Genomic DNA, 17,558 nt, shown 5'->3' with positions numbered 1-17,558 from the left:
TGTGGTGGCTGTTTGCCCCTCCTATTCTACATGTGGTGCGTTAGGTACCTTTGATAGTACTATTTAACTTGCATGCTGCTTATTTGCCAGTTTGAATTGACTTATTCACTCCTGCCCATTAACACTTTCTGTTCTGCAGTTTCTCAGTGAATCACATTGAAATCATTAATTATTTGCATTGGCTGTTCTGAGCCAACCTGAGTCCTAGATTGGCATCTTCCTAATACTGATCAAAGGACTTTGACACATTGGGTCTCTTTTGCCTTTGGACAGACCGTTGCACTGCTTGGACACAGCTTCTCTCCCCCTGGGATCATTCAAGAGGAGGCATCTGCACCATTTTTCTGTACAAAGTCCCACATTGCAACAAACCTTAATACAGGGGATCTTTTGACCTCTGTGGAGTTTGTGGAATGTCTACTGCCTATCCCCTTTTTCCTGATACCCCCAAGTTTCTTGTGCCTTTTTGGAAATCAGAAATGTATGTCTTTTTTTCCTCAGTGTGGTAATTTCTAAGATCTGTTCCCTGCGTCTTGAGTTTTCCAAGGGGCTAGCCCCTGTTCTGTGCTTGTTTCAACAGTGGGAAATTGGGCAACCTTTTTCAGAAGCCATGTTTTTTTCATACCTAGTCAGCCAAAAGCCCTTGATCTGTGCAACTGTCCTAACTGAGATCTGGGAGGAACCTAAATCTCCAAAACTCAGCTCTAAAACCATTTAATCACTTGGAGTATCAGAGCCTAATTATATTTTTGGTCCCTGTTTATGTTTTTTTGCCTTGCCTGGGGCAAGTTCCAGGCTCCTTTATCCACATTCTGACTCTGAGTATAGATTTATGTTTTTCCCAAGCATGTTTAAATCCACCTACTGTTAACTGACTCACTACCTCTGCTGGAAGCATCAGCTACCCTTTCGGTAAAATGTTTTTCTAAGATTAGTTTCTAATGCCGCGCACTTGCGATCGGAAATTCAGACATCTAAACTGTGGATGTACGCTCAAACTTCTCTTGCATACACACGGTCACACAAATGTTGTCGAAAATTCCGAACGTCAAGAACGCGGTGACATACAACACTACGACAAGCAGAGAAAAATGAAGTTTGATGATTCTGAGCATGCGTCAAATTGATTCCGAGCATGGGTAGAATTTTTGTGCATTGAATTGTGTACACACGGTCTTAATTTCCGAAAATAACTTTTGTTGTCGGAAAAATTGAGAACCAGTTCTCAAATTTTTGTTGTTGGAAATTCCGACAGCAAATGTCCGATGGAGCATACACACGGTCGGATTTTCTGACAACAAGTTCACATCGAGTGTACGCGGCATAAGATTCGTTTTAAACTTTCCTCCTGCTACTTTGAAGTCAAGTCCCCATGAACTGACTTTGCATTATGTATGAGAGCCTTTGGTCTAATGGGGTCTCTATAGGAGACAGCCTCATTTTCACTCAAAACCATTGCCATTTGGTGCTGGATGGAAGAGAATCTCTTTTGCTTAATGTCTTGGTTGGCGCTCCCTACAAACTTCAGCCCTTGGAGCTTGGGAGAAGTCCTAGGTGGCGCTTTCTCAGTACAAAGGCGAACTTTCAACTCCCAATCAATGTTCTAAAACGAAAAGCATTTAGATTATCCTTCCCCGCTGTCAAATAACACTGATCAGTGCCACTGGCTGATTGAGAGAACATTTTCCAACAGGGCGCTTGTACAGAAGTCAATCGGTTCATGGATCGAAATTTGTCTGGTCCCTGTTGAACCGGCTGAACTTTGATCCATCTATGGATGGATTAAGGTTAGTTCCACTTCACATAGACAGGCATTACAAAGGAAAGCCACTTTGTATTACACTTTGTATCAAGTGACTCATCTTGACCTTCATAAAATGTTTACTTGTTGGGTCGCTGTAGTCCTGACATAGCCTACCTGTGTGCACTTGTTTTATATGCAGAAATCTTTTAGGTGATTTTCACTGATAACTTCATGTCCTTAGCAAAGTACTCTTAACTTTAAACTTTTTCCCCTTAAACACCAGACACAACTTTGTATTTACAGAATTTATTTGTTTTGGATAGAGTGGGGAAGGGTTAGAACCTCAAGCAGTTTTAAATGCTGATTGTGTCCTGTGGGGAGATGTTCCTGTAGGCTTTTCCCATAGAGGAGATTTCTCTTCTTTTTCCATCCAATGCCGCGTACACACGATCATTTTTCGGCATGAAAAAAACGTTGTTTTAATGTAATTTAAAATGATCGTGTGTGGGCTTCACATCATTTTTCAGCTTCTGAAAAACGACAATTTTTTTCCCCTGCACATGCTGCATTTTTTAACAACGTTTAAAACAATGTCGTTTTTCAGGTTGTAAAAAATGATCGTGTGTGGGCTAAAACGACGTTAAAAACCCGGGCATGCTCAGAAGCAAGTTATGAGACGGGATCGCTCGTTCTGGTAAAACTACCGTTCATAATGGAGTAAGCACATTCATCACGCTGTAACAGACAGAAAATCGCGAATCGTCTTTTACTAACACGGGATCAGCTAAAGCAGCCCCAAGGGTGGCGTCATCCGCATGGAACTTCCCCTTTATAGTGCCGTCGTACGTGTTGTATGTTACCGCGCTTTGCTAGAGCATTTTCTTTTCATTATCGCGTGTAGGCAACGTCGTTTTAATGATCGGGTTGAAAAAAACATTGTTTTTTCTAGACCCTTAAAAACTTCATTTTTTACAACCCGAAAAACGGTCGTGTGTACACGGCATAATAGTTTTTCAAGAATGTTGCTTTTTTAACCACTTAAGGACCGCCGCCTGTGAATATACGTCGGCAGAATAGCATGGCTGGGCAGAAGGACGTACCGGCACGTCCTGTACATCTACCCAGCCGTGGGTTGCGGGCGCGACCCGGTCCGAAAGCACCAGGACCGCGGGACCCGCGGACCCGATCGCCGCTGGGGTCCCGCGATTGGTCCCCGGAACTGAAGAACGGGGAGAGCTGCGTGTAAACACGGCTTCCCCGTGCTTCACTGTGGCGGCTGAATCGATCGTGTCATCCCCTTTATAGGGAGACACAATCGATGATGTCACTTCTACAGCCACACCCCCCTACAGTTGTAAACACACACTAGGTGAAGCATAACCCATTCAGCGCCCCCTGTGGTTAACTCCCAAACTGCAACTGTCATTTCTACAATAAACAATGCATTTTAAATGCATTTTTTGCTGTGAAAATGACAATGGTCCCAAAAATGTGTCAAAATTGTCCGAAAATTGTCGCAGTCACAAAAAAAATCGCTGATCACCGCCATTAGTAGTAAAAAAAAAAGAATTAATAAAAATGCAATAAAACTATCCCCTATTTTGTAAACGCTATAAATTTTGCGCCAACCAACCGATAAACGCTTATTGCGATTTTTTTTTACCAAAAATATGTAGAAGAATACGTATCGGCCTAAACTGAGGAAAAAAAAAATTATATATTTTTGGGGGATATTTATTATAGCAAAAAGTAAAAAATATTGTTTTTTTTTCAAAATTGTCGCTCTATTTTTGTTTAAAGCGCAAAAAATAAAAACCGCAGAGGTGATCAAATACCACCAAAAGAAAGCTCTATTTGTGGGAAAAAAAGGACGCTAATTTTGTTTGGGAGCCACGTCGCACCACCGCGCAATTGTCAGTTACAGCGACGCAGTGCCGAATCGCAAAAAGGGGCCTGGTCCTTTACCTGCATTTTGGTCCGGGGCTTAAGTGGTTAACTTTCTTTGAGTTTCATAAATATTTCAAATATATATAGTTGACTTTGAAGTACAATTTGACATGCATATTGTATGTCTAAATAATAATAAAACATCATATGTTCTGCAATTTCTGACAAATGGTCAGCTCAAATATCATTTTCTGTGTGTGATGACAAATTTCCAGATTCCTATTTTCAAACTGTTGCTGATATATTATGTGAAAGGGATTACTAGCAGCTTGAGGGACACTCACTGAAATACTAATGTTAATCCTCACATCTTAATATACTGCACTGAAATATTTAAATAGTCAGTAGTTGTTTTAGGAGACTATCCAAAGGTTAAAGTGATAAATCTGAAAATTGTTGTCATAAATAATTCAAAGACCAGGCAGCTGAAACAGATGTTGCTTCTGGAAAGACCTAAAGATTTTCCAGAAGGCTATTACATAAACCTTCTGTCTTGGATTGCGCAGAAAAATGCATCTAGGCCCCATACACAAGCGTCAAAATGGGGTGTCTCTGGGCAAGGCAGGTTGGACAACAGTGTTCATGAATACCAGGCAAGGCATTAGACTTCTGAATGAGTGGGAGCTTCTGGTCACCAAAATGTTAATAATGCAATGAATTTAAATGAATTAGCTGGTTAGACAATGATCAGAATTCACCCTGTTCAGCAGGCTTAATCTCAATTCATGTGTGGCAACCCCCCCTTGACATAAATCGATCATTCAATCAACTCCTGTTGAAGGAACATGTTGGAAAGTTTTTCTTGATTAATGTCTGCAACAACTGATCAGTATATTCTGACAGTGGTGTGTGCAGCTGTCAGAATTCAATGACCTGGCGGGGGGTGTGAATACCTTTTATCCACCTTACTTGTGTGGACGGAAGAATTTGTTTTCTTTGTTTAACCACTTTAAGACCGAGCCTATTTTTCAAACTTGTTGTTTGCAAGTTAAAATAATTTTTTTTTGCTAGAAAATTACTTAGAACCCCCAAACATTATAACATTTTTTTTCTAACACCCTAGAAAATAAAATTTGGAAGAGAAAAGTTAGCTCAATTTATTATTTTATATTGTGAAAGATGATGTCAGGCCAAGTAAATTGATACCCAACATGTCACGCTTCATAGTTGTTCCCGCTCGTGGAATGGTGACAAACTTTCACCCTAAAAAAATCTCCATATGTAACGTTTAAACAATTCTACAGGTTGCATTTTTTGAGTTACAGAGGGGGTCTAGGGCTAAAATTATTGTTCTCGCTCTAACAATCATGGCGATACCTCACATGTGTGGTTTGAACACCATATTCATATGTGGGCGCTACTCACGTATGTGTTTGCTTCAGCACGGGACGGGGCGCATTGACGTTTTCTCTTATTTATTCTACCTTTTATTTTTATACTGTTCTTTAAAACAAAAATGGTGTCACTTTTATTCCTAAAAAGGACAGGTGTATCGTAGGCCTATAATACACCTCCCGGCGCCTGAATGGACAAACTATGCAAAAAACTGGGTAACAGACACACACAAATGACAGATAACTAAATCAATAAATGACTGTGAGCCACAGTCAGAAATCAAGCAAAAGCAGCTGTTTAAATAAAAATCAAATACATAAAAATGGTAAAACACTATAAAAGCACACAAAAATGTCCAGATAGTAAAACCACAAACAGCGCTGGTAGTGGAAAATTCAGTGTAGATCCCAAAAGAGACACCACCTCTACACTTAGTGCACCATCAATGATAGAGTGTAGCAGTGTGATAGGAGGAAAAGTCAGTTGATAGCAGGGTTTGAAAACAAACAGATAGCAAGCACCTTCCACCTGGATTCTTAGAAACACCGCGTGGGACATAAATCCCCCTCTGGGGTACGCACTCACCGGAAAGCAATATATGCAAGGCGATGTATGAATATCTCCAGACTGATACTACTCTTCATATCACAGGCAATCAAAAAGCATCTGTTATGAGTCTCCAATTTAAGCAAAAAACACAGAAAGAGGCATATAGCGTAATTCCGTTTAATGAATAAAAGAAGTCCCCACAGACAAAATTCCCTTCAGTATATGCACGTACATTCTGTTTCGTCATAGGACTTCGACAGAGGGTGTGGTTACACGACGGCAGATGAGGATTTAAGTAGGCCGTCCGTTCAGCACCGCTCCAATCAGTATACAGCAAAGGGCGGATCAAGGTGCCTATCCCGTCCTGCCACTGATAGCTGACAGTATATGGTAACAGACTGAATCGGACTACAGATATTAGCATACCACTTGCAACAATCAGTACAAAACCAGTAACGGCAGAGTCTAAAGTATTGCGGGCATCACACACATAATAATATATAATGCGCACATCATCCTTTTCATGATCATGATAATTCACATTATTAAAGGAAAAATTCAGTTAAAAATACAGGAATTAAAAAATAATACTAAATCGCTATATATACATACAACAATCGGTATAATCATGAATAACAGAACGACTCATGATAAAACATCAAAGATACGTAAACAGCTCCGTCATATATAACATTATATTAGATAATATATACAAATTGATATATTAAAACCATAATGACACACAGACTCCATCTTGTGGTGGTTTAGTATATCTAAAAAGACCATAAATAGTATCTGAAATTATTCAGCTTGTAAAACCAACTTAGAGGCAAACATAGCAAAAGATTGCAATAGAGAATGATATCAATGGACAAAAACACAGCTAAAAAGTCCATAGATCCTTCCCATTGCAGCATAGAGCAAAAAGAACAATCCCCATCACATGGACTCTATCCATATATGGGAAATTACAACCCAAAAGGCTGATTTAATGTAATACACCAAACATATCAATTAGTAATCACTAATGAAACAATTGATATCTAGATCAATGTTCAGGTCCCTGGGGGCAAGAGTATCGGCCGAGAAGATCCATTGGGTCTCTCTTTTAGATAGATCTCTAACTAAATTGGATCCTCTCCATGTAGGTTTCAAATGATCAATGCCCCAAAATTTCAAACCACTAGGATCCTGATTGTGGTGTAGCTTAAAATGTAAAGAAACACTATGATCTTTAAAGCCTAAAAGGATGTTGGCAATATGTTCTCCAATACGTACTTTTACGTACTTTTAGTACGTCCAATATACAATAACCCGCAAGGGCATTGGAGAGCGTACACTACATGAGTAGTGTTGCAGGTAATAAATTCACCAATGGTGAACTCCTTGTTATTGGAGCTAGAGGTGAATTTTTTCACTGCTCTCAAAGGACGAGTGATTTCACGGCATGCTCTGCACTTTCTGCATGCGTAGAAACCATCACAATCCCAAAAGCTAGATGGCCTGGTGGGAGGATCTAGTACCTTTCGCACCAATTTATCAGAAAAGCTCTGAGCCTTTCTATATATAAAACCTGGTTTGTCCGGTAATACCGTCATTAGGACTTTGTCCATCAAAAGAATATGCCAGTGGTTGGAAAAGATTTCCTCTATCCCCTTATATTGGGCATGGTAGCCAGATATAAAGTTCCATTCACGATTATTGGAGGACCTTGCAACTACTCTATCTGAGAGAAAAACATCTCGAGGTTGTGAAGCTAATTCCCTTATGATAGAATTCAACCCTTCCTTTTTATAGCCTTTCTCCATAGTCATAAAATCAGTGGTATCTGTGCAGTTCCTCTTTACACGTGTGAGCTGACCCTTAGGTATATTTTTCAACCACATCGGGTGATGCCCACTACTCATAGGTAGATAACTATTGGAATCCGTTGGTTTAAAAAATACTTTTGTGGAAAGTCCAACATCTGATCTAAAAATTTCTATATCTAAAAAATTAATCATGTCACAGCTAATGGTACTAGTAAGCACAATGGGCCAGATTCAGGTACAATTGCGGCGGCGCAACGTAACCCGTTTACGTTACACCACCGCAAGTTTTCAGTGTAAGTGCCTGATCCACAAAGCACTTACCTGTAAACTTGCGGTGTATCGTAAACACGTCCGGCGCAAGCCCGCCCAATTCAAATGGGGCGTGTACCATTTAAATTAGGCGCGCTCCCATGGACGTACTGCGCATGCTCAGTTTTGAAATTCCCGCCATGCTTTGCGCGATGTGACGTAATTTTTTTGAACGATGCCGTGAGTTACGGCGTTTCGTATTCCCGGACGTCTTACGCAAAAAAAAAAATTGAAATTCGAAGCGGGAACGACGGCATGTAAAATCATGACTAACTTTGCGACGGGAAAAAATTACTAGCGACGACGTAACGAATGCGAAAACCGCCGTGGATCGCCGTAAATGCTCATTAGCATACCCGACGCAGGAAAACGACGCAAACTCCACACAGCGGCGGCCGAAGTATTGCATCCTAAGATCCGACGGTGTAAGTCAATTACACCTGTCGGATCTTAGGGCTATCTATGCGGAACTGATTCTATGAATCGGCCGCTTAGATAGGACAAGAGATACGACGGTATATCAGGAGATACGCCGTCGTATCTATTCTGTGAATCTGGCCCATAATTCTTAGTGTTGGAATTCAGTTCGTCTAAAAATGTTTGTAAAGAAAGAAGTGGGCCATCCCATATAAAAAACAGGTCGTCAATATATCTTTTGTAAAACAAAAGAGATGGACGTGGGATCGAAAAAATTGCTTTATCCTCCCACTCTCCCATAAACATATTAGCTATACTAGGGGCAAAACAAGCTCCCATTGCTACTTCCCTGCATTGAGAATAAAACTCTCCTCCATACCAAAAAAGTTATGCCCGAGGCAAAAATCTAACGCATTCCTTAAAAAAACTTTTTTACTATGAGAGATATCATCACGTCGACTAAGGCTCCAGTTGAGTGCTAAAAGAGCGTCATCGTGCTGGATAACCGTGTACAAAGACGTGACATCTGCCGTTACAAAATAGACCTCCTCTTTACCAGTAAGGTCAATATTTTGTAACATTTGTAAAAGGCTTTTGGTATCTTTCAAATACGCTAGAGTATGGATAACACTTTCTTGTAGATACAGATCTAAATATTGGCCCAATCTTGATGTCAGTGACCCTATTCCATTAACGATGGGTCTACCTGGAGGGCATTGAGTATTCTTATGTATCTTGGGGAGCGTGTAAATCGTGGGAATCCTATTTGAGCTCGGCACCAAATATTTTCTCTCGCGATTATTCAGCACTCCTGACCTGAAGCCCATATTGATCAGATGTTCTAAGTCAGTCTCATATTGTAATGATGGATCTTTATCCAATTTGACATATGTGTTGGTGTCACTCAACATATCAGTCAACTGATTATCATAAAACTCCTTATTAAGGATAACCACCGCCCCTCCTTTATCTGCTGGACAAATTATTATGTTCTTTTTTTCTTCTAACATTTTAATACCGTCCAAGATATATTGAGGGTTAACATTTTTCTTGGGGACTATGTGTTGAAGATCTCTCAGCACTAGTCCCTTAAAGACCTCTATCTGGTGGTTCCCTTTATTCAGGGGATTGAACAGGGACTTATTCCGTAAGCCACTGTCCAAAGCTACTGAAGATGAACCAAACGCAGATTCTGAATTTTTATTGAGAAAATATTTTTTCATATTTACTTTGCGAACGTATTTATGAATATCAATAAACACGTCAAACTTATTGATGGGTCTTTTTAAATGTAAACATCCCTTGTAATAGAAAAAAAGCATGACAGGACCTCTTAAATATGAGATCTGGGGTCAAAAGACCTCAAATTACATAGTTACACAAAAAGGAAATTAAGTAAATAATTAAATGTCATTTGAAAAAAAAAAATTCAAAATGTTGCTTTAAGAGCTATGGGCGGAAGTGACGTTTTGACGTCGCTTCCACCCTGCAACGGTATGGAAACGGGTGGGGGCCATCTTCCTATCACTCATCTCCATACATAACAAGGATAAGGACGTGATTGGCTCTGCGGTGGAGGGCACCGGAGAGCGGAGGTAGGGGGTGGGACCTCTCCCACCGCCGATAAAAGTGATCTCCCACGAATCTGCCGCAGAGACCACTTTTATCTGAAAGCGGAACGCCTGCTGAAGAAGAGGATACCGAGGTTATGGTAGCTAGCTGCTGCCATAACAACAATATCCCTCTTTAAACAGCCAACGTATAACGACAGCGGGTGGTCCGGAAGTGGTTACATTTTTTTTCACTTGCCATGCAGACTAAATACAAAAAACAAGGCATTGCAAGCTTTACTGTAGTACATACAGTATATAAATCAGGAGAACTGACCTTCTTCATATATCTTCCAGCCTGCTCACTTGGGGGGGGACCCTTTCCATAAAGCTTGACCTCTCCTAAAATGAGTGGACTGAGTGATCCTTCAAGAGCATGACTCAGCTGTGTTGTTAGAGCATGGTTCACCAGGGATTGACCAGCTAACAGGACAGGTTTAGCCAGGGGCGCACTGCCCGAAGGCCCCATGCCACTAGGGGGCCCCATCAGGGTTGCCAGGCTCAGTAAAACCAGGGACAGTATGTAAAAATCTGTGTTTTTTTTTACACCTATCCCTGATATGTCTGAAACCGACATGCTTTTGATGTGAAAATCCCGAGATTTTAGCTGCCCCGCCTCTGCACTGCCTCCTGGCGTGGTGACCATCTGTAAGCCCAGGGGCCCCATAATCTTATATTGCCCGGGGGCCCCATGCGTTGTCAGTCCGCCCCTGGGTTTAGCTCTCTGTACCACAACACTGTCACAGCACTTCAAAGCCAATTCTGGAGTCTGGCAGACAATGCAATACAGAAAGTCCCTCAGTACATCATTCTGGAAGAGACCTTGCAAAATAGCAAAAAACACTTCAATAAAGTAAAGCTTAGAGAGCACATCAGAGCAAAAAGAACCTGCTGCTCCAGGTGTATGTAATGAGCTTGAATGGAACCTGACAAGGAGTGCCAGCCCCGACCCACCTCTGTGGAAATGCTTGAAGAAAATATGTAAAGGCTGCACATCCAGAGGTTCCAATTGCCTTTATTAAATCACCGTAATAACACCAGGGACACCAGTAAACAGTCACATAGACGCGTTTCACACATACATCTTGTGCTTAATCATTACAATAACTTCTCTTACTGACAGAACTTACATAGGTTTGTCCTTGCATCAACAGATGTTCAAAGTGCGGCAATAATCAGTAACAAGCACACATCACAATCGACTATTTGCATAAACAAAGCTCCCAACTGTCCCTGATTTCGAGGGACTGTCCCTGATTTGGAGCAATGTCCCTCTGTCCCTCATTCCACCTCATTTTGGTCTGATCTATATAGTTGTATATAAAATGCACTTTTTATCTTTCAAAAAGTGTTTTCCAGGTCTAAATCTTTCATCCAATTTCTAAATTGCAGCATTTGTAAATGCCAAAAGCCAATATAAAGGAATAGTAGTGGTAAAAAAAAAAAAAGCACTTGTGGGTTTAACCAATCTTGTTTTTTTGTACAATTCTCCTTTAACCACTTAACGACCACCGCATGTAAATATACGTTGGCAGAATGGCACGTACAGGCAGATGGACGTGCCTATACGTCCCTGCCTAGACGTGGGTCGGGGACCCCCCCCCCCCCCCCGGTACATGCGGCGGTCGGTAATCGGCTGGGAGCGGTCCGGGATGAGGGGGCGGCTATTCCTTTCTAGCCACCCCCCCCCGCGATAGCTCCCCAGAGCTGAAGAACGGGGAGAGCCGTGTGTAAACACGGCTTCTCCGTGCTTCACTGTGGCGGCTGCATCGATCGTGTCATCCCTTTTATAGGGAGACACAATCGATGACTTCAGACCTACAGCCAAATCCCCCTACAGTTGTAAACACACACTAGGTGAAACATAACCCCTTCAGTGCCCCCTGTGGTTAACTCCCAAACTGCAACTGTCATTTTCACAATAAACAATGCAATTTAAATGCATTTTTTGCTGTGAAAATGACAATGGTCCCAAAAATGTGTCAAAATTGTCCGAAGTGTCCGCCATAATGTTGCAGTCATGAAAAAAATCTCTGATCGCCGCCATTGGTAGTAAAAAATTTTTTTTTTATAAAAATGCAATAAAACTATCCCCTATTTTGGAAACGCTATAAATTTTGCGCAAACCAACCGATAAACGCTTATTGCGATTTTTTTTACCAAAAATGGGTAGAAGAATACGTATCGGCCTAAACTGAGGAAAAAAAAAAGTTTTTTTATATATGTTTTTGGGGGATATTTATTATAGAAAAAAGTAAAAAATATTGCATTTTTTTCAAAACTGTCGCTCTATTTTTGTTTATAGCGCAAAAAATAAAAACCGCAGAGGTGATCAAATACCACCAAAAAAAGCTCTATTTGTGGGGAAAAAAGGACGTAAATTTTGTTTGGGAGCCACGTCGCACGACCGCGCAATTGTCTGTTAAAGCGACGCAGTGCCGAATCGCAAAACCTGGCCTGGTCCTTTACCTGCATTTTGGTTCGGGCTTAAGTGGTTAAGGGGGCATGACAAGGGGTGTGTCCTATGCCTGCATACTTTTGCTGATAGGTGTCCCTCATTCCCATCTCAAAAAGTTGTTAGGTATGCATAAATCACAAGACAACTCACACTTTCCTAAAAATAGTGTTATACATAAATTTACATACAATGACCTATAGCAAATGGGCATAATAAACACATAAAAAAACAGAAGAGACCCTATTCAAATCAAATACATATGAGTATAAAAGTAAATATAAATTTGGATACTACTACATATAAAAGGTCACTGACAATTCATGTCACTCCACATAATTCGAAAAACAAAGAAGAGACATGTAAAAACAAACTAAAAGAAAAGATCAATATAAAATGCCATGACAACTTCCAGGTTATTTAAAAGATACGAATCATCTTTTTGCATTATGAAAGATTTCATAAGGGAAGATGATTTCTCTTGGGTCACTTTTGATGTCAGTAGCCTTTACTCCTCTATACCCCCACAGTTATGCAGTAACAGCTTTCCTTTTCTATTTGGAAGTGGAAGTGCTGACAAACTTGCCATTGGAACACAGGCTATATATTGCAGATGTACTTGAATATCTGCTGACACACAATTTTTGGGTGTTTGATGGGGACTTCTACCTCTAGAGGTGTGGAGATGGAAACCCATATACCTGACAGCTCTTCCCCCTATCATAAATACCATAGCAATAAACAGTCCTGATGGATTGGTTATCAGCCAAGACTCTAAAACGTATATGTCATAACTCATGAAAGAATAACAGCATAGCCAGTATAAGGATATATTTATCTCCCTCAGTTAATTCGAGCGTTTTAAGTCCAAACACCTCTATTAGACGATATAGGGAGCCACTGTCACACCCTATCCCTCCTAGGTAAAGTAGGCATCTCAAACTTGCCATATTTATATCCATTTTGAAGCTAATTTCATCACCCCCTTGGTGCCAAAGAAAAATGAAGAAGGAAAAATTAAAAGTCAGCAGCTACAAATACTGTATGACTGATGACTTTTATTTTAAGAACACTTACCTGTCCAGGGAGCCCACGATGTCGCTGCTCCAGCCGATTTTCAGATCGGCTCTTGTGTGCTTCCGCTGCCATTCATGGTAAGGGAAACCAGCAGTGAAGCCTTTCGGCTTCACAGCCGGTTTCCTACTGCGCACGCATGTGCAAAGCAAGCTGCGCTTTCTAACTGGCCTGGCGGCGGAGGAAGGAGGGTGAACTTCAGAGGGATGGCGCCGCAGCACAGTCTCTTCGAAATGGGAACAGGTTCCTGTCAAAAACAGGTACCCGTTCCTCCCTCCCCCCTGAAAGGTGCCACATGTGGCACTGGAGGGGGAGGAAGCAGGGCTTCTACTTTTGGGTGCTTTTAAAATTCCCTATCTCTTAAAAAACGATACTACATAATACATTTCTGAATATACCTGTCTGTGGTGACAGTGTGTAGAGATGTTCATTTTAACCTCCCTGGCGGTATGATTCTGTCTGGAATTACGTACCAAAAGCGGTACCATTATTTTGCATGGAAATTCTGCGTTTTATATTGTAGGCCTGCAATTCTTAGGAATAACTCACTTAAATCTGTCCAAAGAAGAGTCTAATAGGCATCCCGGGTATGATAAATTTTGAAACACAAAATCATAAAATTATAATATAATAAATAACTATAAATAATTATAACAAATGATAATTTAATTATAATAAAAATTATTCAATAATGTAATCAAATCAAAATCACTGAAATTTGCTCAGTTGCAGAATTGTCGCTGTCATTACTTTTATTTTTTTATGACGGATTTCCCCACAAATCGCTATCGCACATTTCTGCAAGTGATTATAATTTATTATCGCTGTTTTCTAGCTGCTCTAAAATCACTTTTGACATAAAGGGACACTTTTGGTTGCTATGGACAATCTACAGTTTGCAGGCACAAAAAAATGTTTTTATTATATAAAAGTGCATGTAGGACACTGGGCAGACCACTAGGGACAAGGGGTGTGTGTATTTTTTACATACAGTACTGTAATCTATAAGATTACAGTATACTGTATGTAATGTGTTTGTTTACATTTTTGAATTTGCCGCCGGTCTCCGCCCCCGTGCGTCGTAACGTCGCAGGGAACGGAGATCGGTGGCACGCGGCGCGGGCACTGTGTGAATCGAATGGAGGACAGCGATCGCTCACACAGTGGGGATGCATTGCTGGATCCAGGAACAAGGTAAGCCAGCGCGTGCTGCAGGCTCTGCACATCTACCCCGAGCGTGACTCGGGGTTACCGATAATTGCATTGAAAATCCACCCCGAGTCACGCTCGGGAATACCACTAAGGGGGTTAAAGTGCTAGGTTATGTTTATGTTACAAAATGATGCCTTCGTCCCATTGAAATATTGTAAAGAAAAGGAAGGCTGTATTGGACTATAATGGCATTGTATGAGCAACTGATAGACGGTCAAATTTATAATGTAAAATATTTTTATTACAAAGTAAACATTTCTAAACATTCACTGTAAAATATTGATTGTGACAACCATAAATCAGCTTATCATTAACATTGTATTAAAAATGATGTATACAAAACATCAAATATTGTGCAGTGTATATAAATGTTGCATGTTTCGCGGTTACTTCGGGCCTAATCCACAGCCAGCGGGTGTAACTTAAATATTCGGATTTAAGTTACACCGCCGGAAAATTTCTACCTAAGTGCCCGATCCACAAAGCACTTACCTAGAAATTTTCGGCTGTGTAACTTAAATCCGTCCGGCGCAAGGCGTTCCTAGTCTAATGGGGCGAGTCCCATTTAAATTAGGCGCGCTCCCGCGCCGGACGTACTGAGCATGCTCCTGACGTAATTTTCCCGACGTGCTTTGCGCGGTTTTACGTTGCACCAGGTTTTGAGAATCGCGACGGGCGTAAAAAAAAAATACGGGTTGCGGCGGGAAAAAAAAATTTTTGAAAAAAAAAGACGGCGACGCGGGATAGAAGGGTCTACTTTTACAAAGCCTAAACAGTTTAGGCCTTGTAAAAGCAGCCCTAATATTGCGACAGCAAACTAATACTTACGGAGAAAAAACGAAGCGTAAAAGCTTCGTGGATCTCCGTAAGTGATAATTTGCATACCCGAAGCGGCATTTCGACGAGAAATGCCCCCAGCGGCGGCTGCGGTACTGCATCCTAAGATCCGACAGTGTAAGTCCCTTAAACATGTCGGATCTTCTGTCTATCTCTTGGAAACTGATTCTGTGGATCAGTTCCATAGATAAAAACAGGGATACGACGGCGTATCAGTAGATACGCCGGCGTATCCCTTTTGAGGATCAGGCCCTTGGTGTCCGCTTTCTCAGGAGCCATACATGGGCACATCATTTATTAAACGATGTATATGGAATATGTCACAAAACTAAAAACAAAGAAATAAACATTAGTATTTTTATACATTGTGGAAAATATTTTACAATATACCAAGGTGACACTGTGGGGATAGAACAGATGTCTCTTTATAATTAGGTACATATTTATTTATATATATATATATTTATATATACACACACACAAGTAATAATATCTATAGTCCAATATATACCACCTGGCCACTTCATATGGACCAGAATATGAATATACTGACATATGTCTAATTTAAATATTTTTACCCAGGTTGTATCAATTTATGTGGGTCATCTTGCATTTTTGTGTCGCCCGGGTGGGTTGCTTCCCTGGACCGGGTTCTTGGCCACCTACCTGACACAGCATCTACAGTGAGATTGTCTTGAATGATGGTTATATATTGGCAGATGGATGTACTCTTATCTATATAACTGTAAATAATAATATATTTTCCACAATGTATAAAAATACTAATGTTTATTTCTTTGTTTTTAGTTTTGTGACATATCCCATATACATCGTTTAATAAATGATGTGCCCATGTATGGCTCCTGAGGAAGCGGACATGCAACATGTATAGCTGGATTCAGCTAGGCGGGCGCATAGTTGCGGCGGCGTAGCGTATGGAATTTACACTACGCCGCCGTAAGTTTGCAGGCAAGTACTGTATTCACAAAGTACTTGCCTGCTAAGTTACGGCGGCGTAGTGTAAATGCGGCGGGCGTAAGCACGCCTAATTTAAAATAGGCTGAGGGGGCGTGTTTTATGTTAATATGGGTTGACCTGACGTGATTGACGTTTTTTAGGAACGGCGCATGCGCCGTCCGTGTACATATCCCAGTGTGCATTGCGGCAAAGTACGCCGCAAGGACCTATTGGTTTTAACGTGGACGTAAATTACGTCCAGCCCTATTCACGGACGACTTACGCAAACGACGTAAAATTTTCAAATTTCGATGCAGGAACGACGGCCATACTTAACATTACTAGTCCAGCTATTTGATGGAATAACTATACGCCTGAAAATGCCTTACGTAAATGGCATATCTGTACTGCGTCGGCCGGGCGTACGTTCGTGAATAGGCATATCTAGTGATTTACATATTCTACGCCGAACTCAATGGAAGCGCCACCTAGCGGCCAGCCTAAATATTGCACCCTAAGATACGACGGCGCAAGCCGTCGTATCTTTGATAGGTTTAAGTGTATCTCTGTTTGAGAATACACTTAAACTTAGGACAGCGCAGATTCCGAGTTAGGTCGGCGTATCTACTGATACGCCGGCCTAACTCTTTCTGAATCACCCCCGTAGAGTTTATATACACTGCACAATATTTGATGTTTTGAATACATAATTTTTAATACAATGTTAATGATAAGAAATTTTTACTTTGTAATAAAAATATTTGACATTTTAAATTTTACTGTCTATCAGTTGCTCATACGATGCCATTATAGTCCAATATAGCCTCCCTTTTCTTAGCAATAGCTTAGGGGGGTGTATTTTTCCCCATTATCTGTGCCCCTTTCTGATGATCATGTGCTGGGCGGAGCGAAGGGAATATTTCTTCAGTTTCGGGTGCATGCCAATTCAGCTCCGCTCAAGGCACGGTCAGCTGCCTGCCTATCTCTTTGCCTTCCCTGGCAGAGTGATCTTCCTCTGCTCCCCATCCAGCAGTAGTCGGGGCCCGGAGAGTAAAGCCTCACACACGTACGGGTTTCCCAGCAGACTTTTTACCGCCGGGAAACCCGAGGGGAAAACCAGAGGGGAAAACCAAGAACCTTCCTCGGTAACTTTTTCCCCCCTACACACGACCGGGTTTCCCGACAGGAAAACCATTACTAGTAGAAAAAATATATATATGTCCCCGAAATTCATTTTAATAATCTGGTCACCTTAGTCTAGGGAAAGTTGCATTTCCCTCCTGTCCCTTCTACCATGCTAA

The sequence above is a fragment of the Rana temporaria genome, chromosome 1, assembly GCF_905171775.1.
Source record: "Rana temporaria chromosome 1, aRanTem1.1, whole genome shotgun sequence".
NCBI classification, from domain to species: Eukaryota; Metazoa; Chordata; class Amphibia; order Anura; family Ranidae; genus Rana; species Rana temporaria.
Note: the sequence above shows the minus strand (reverse complement) of the source record.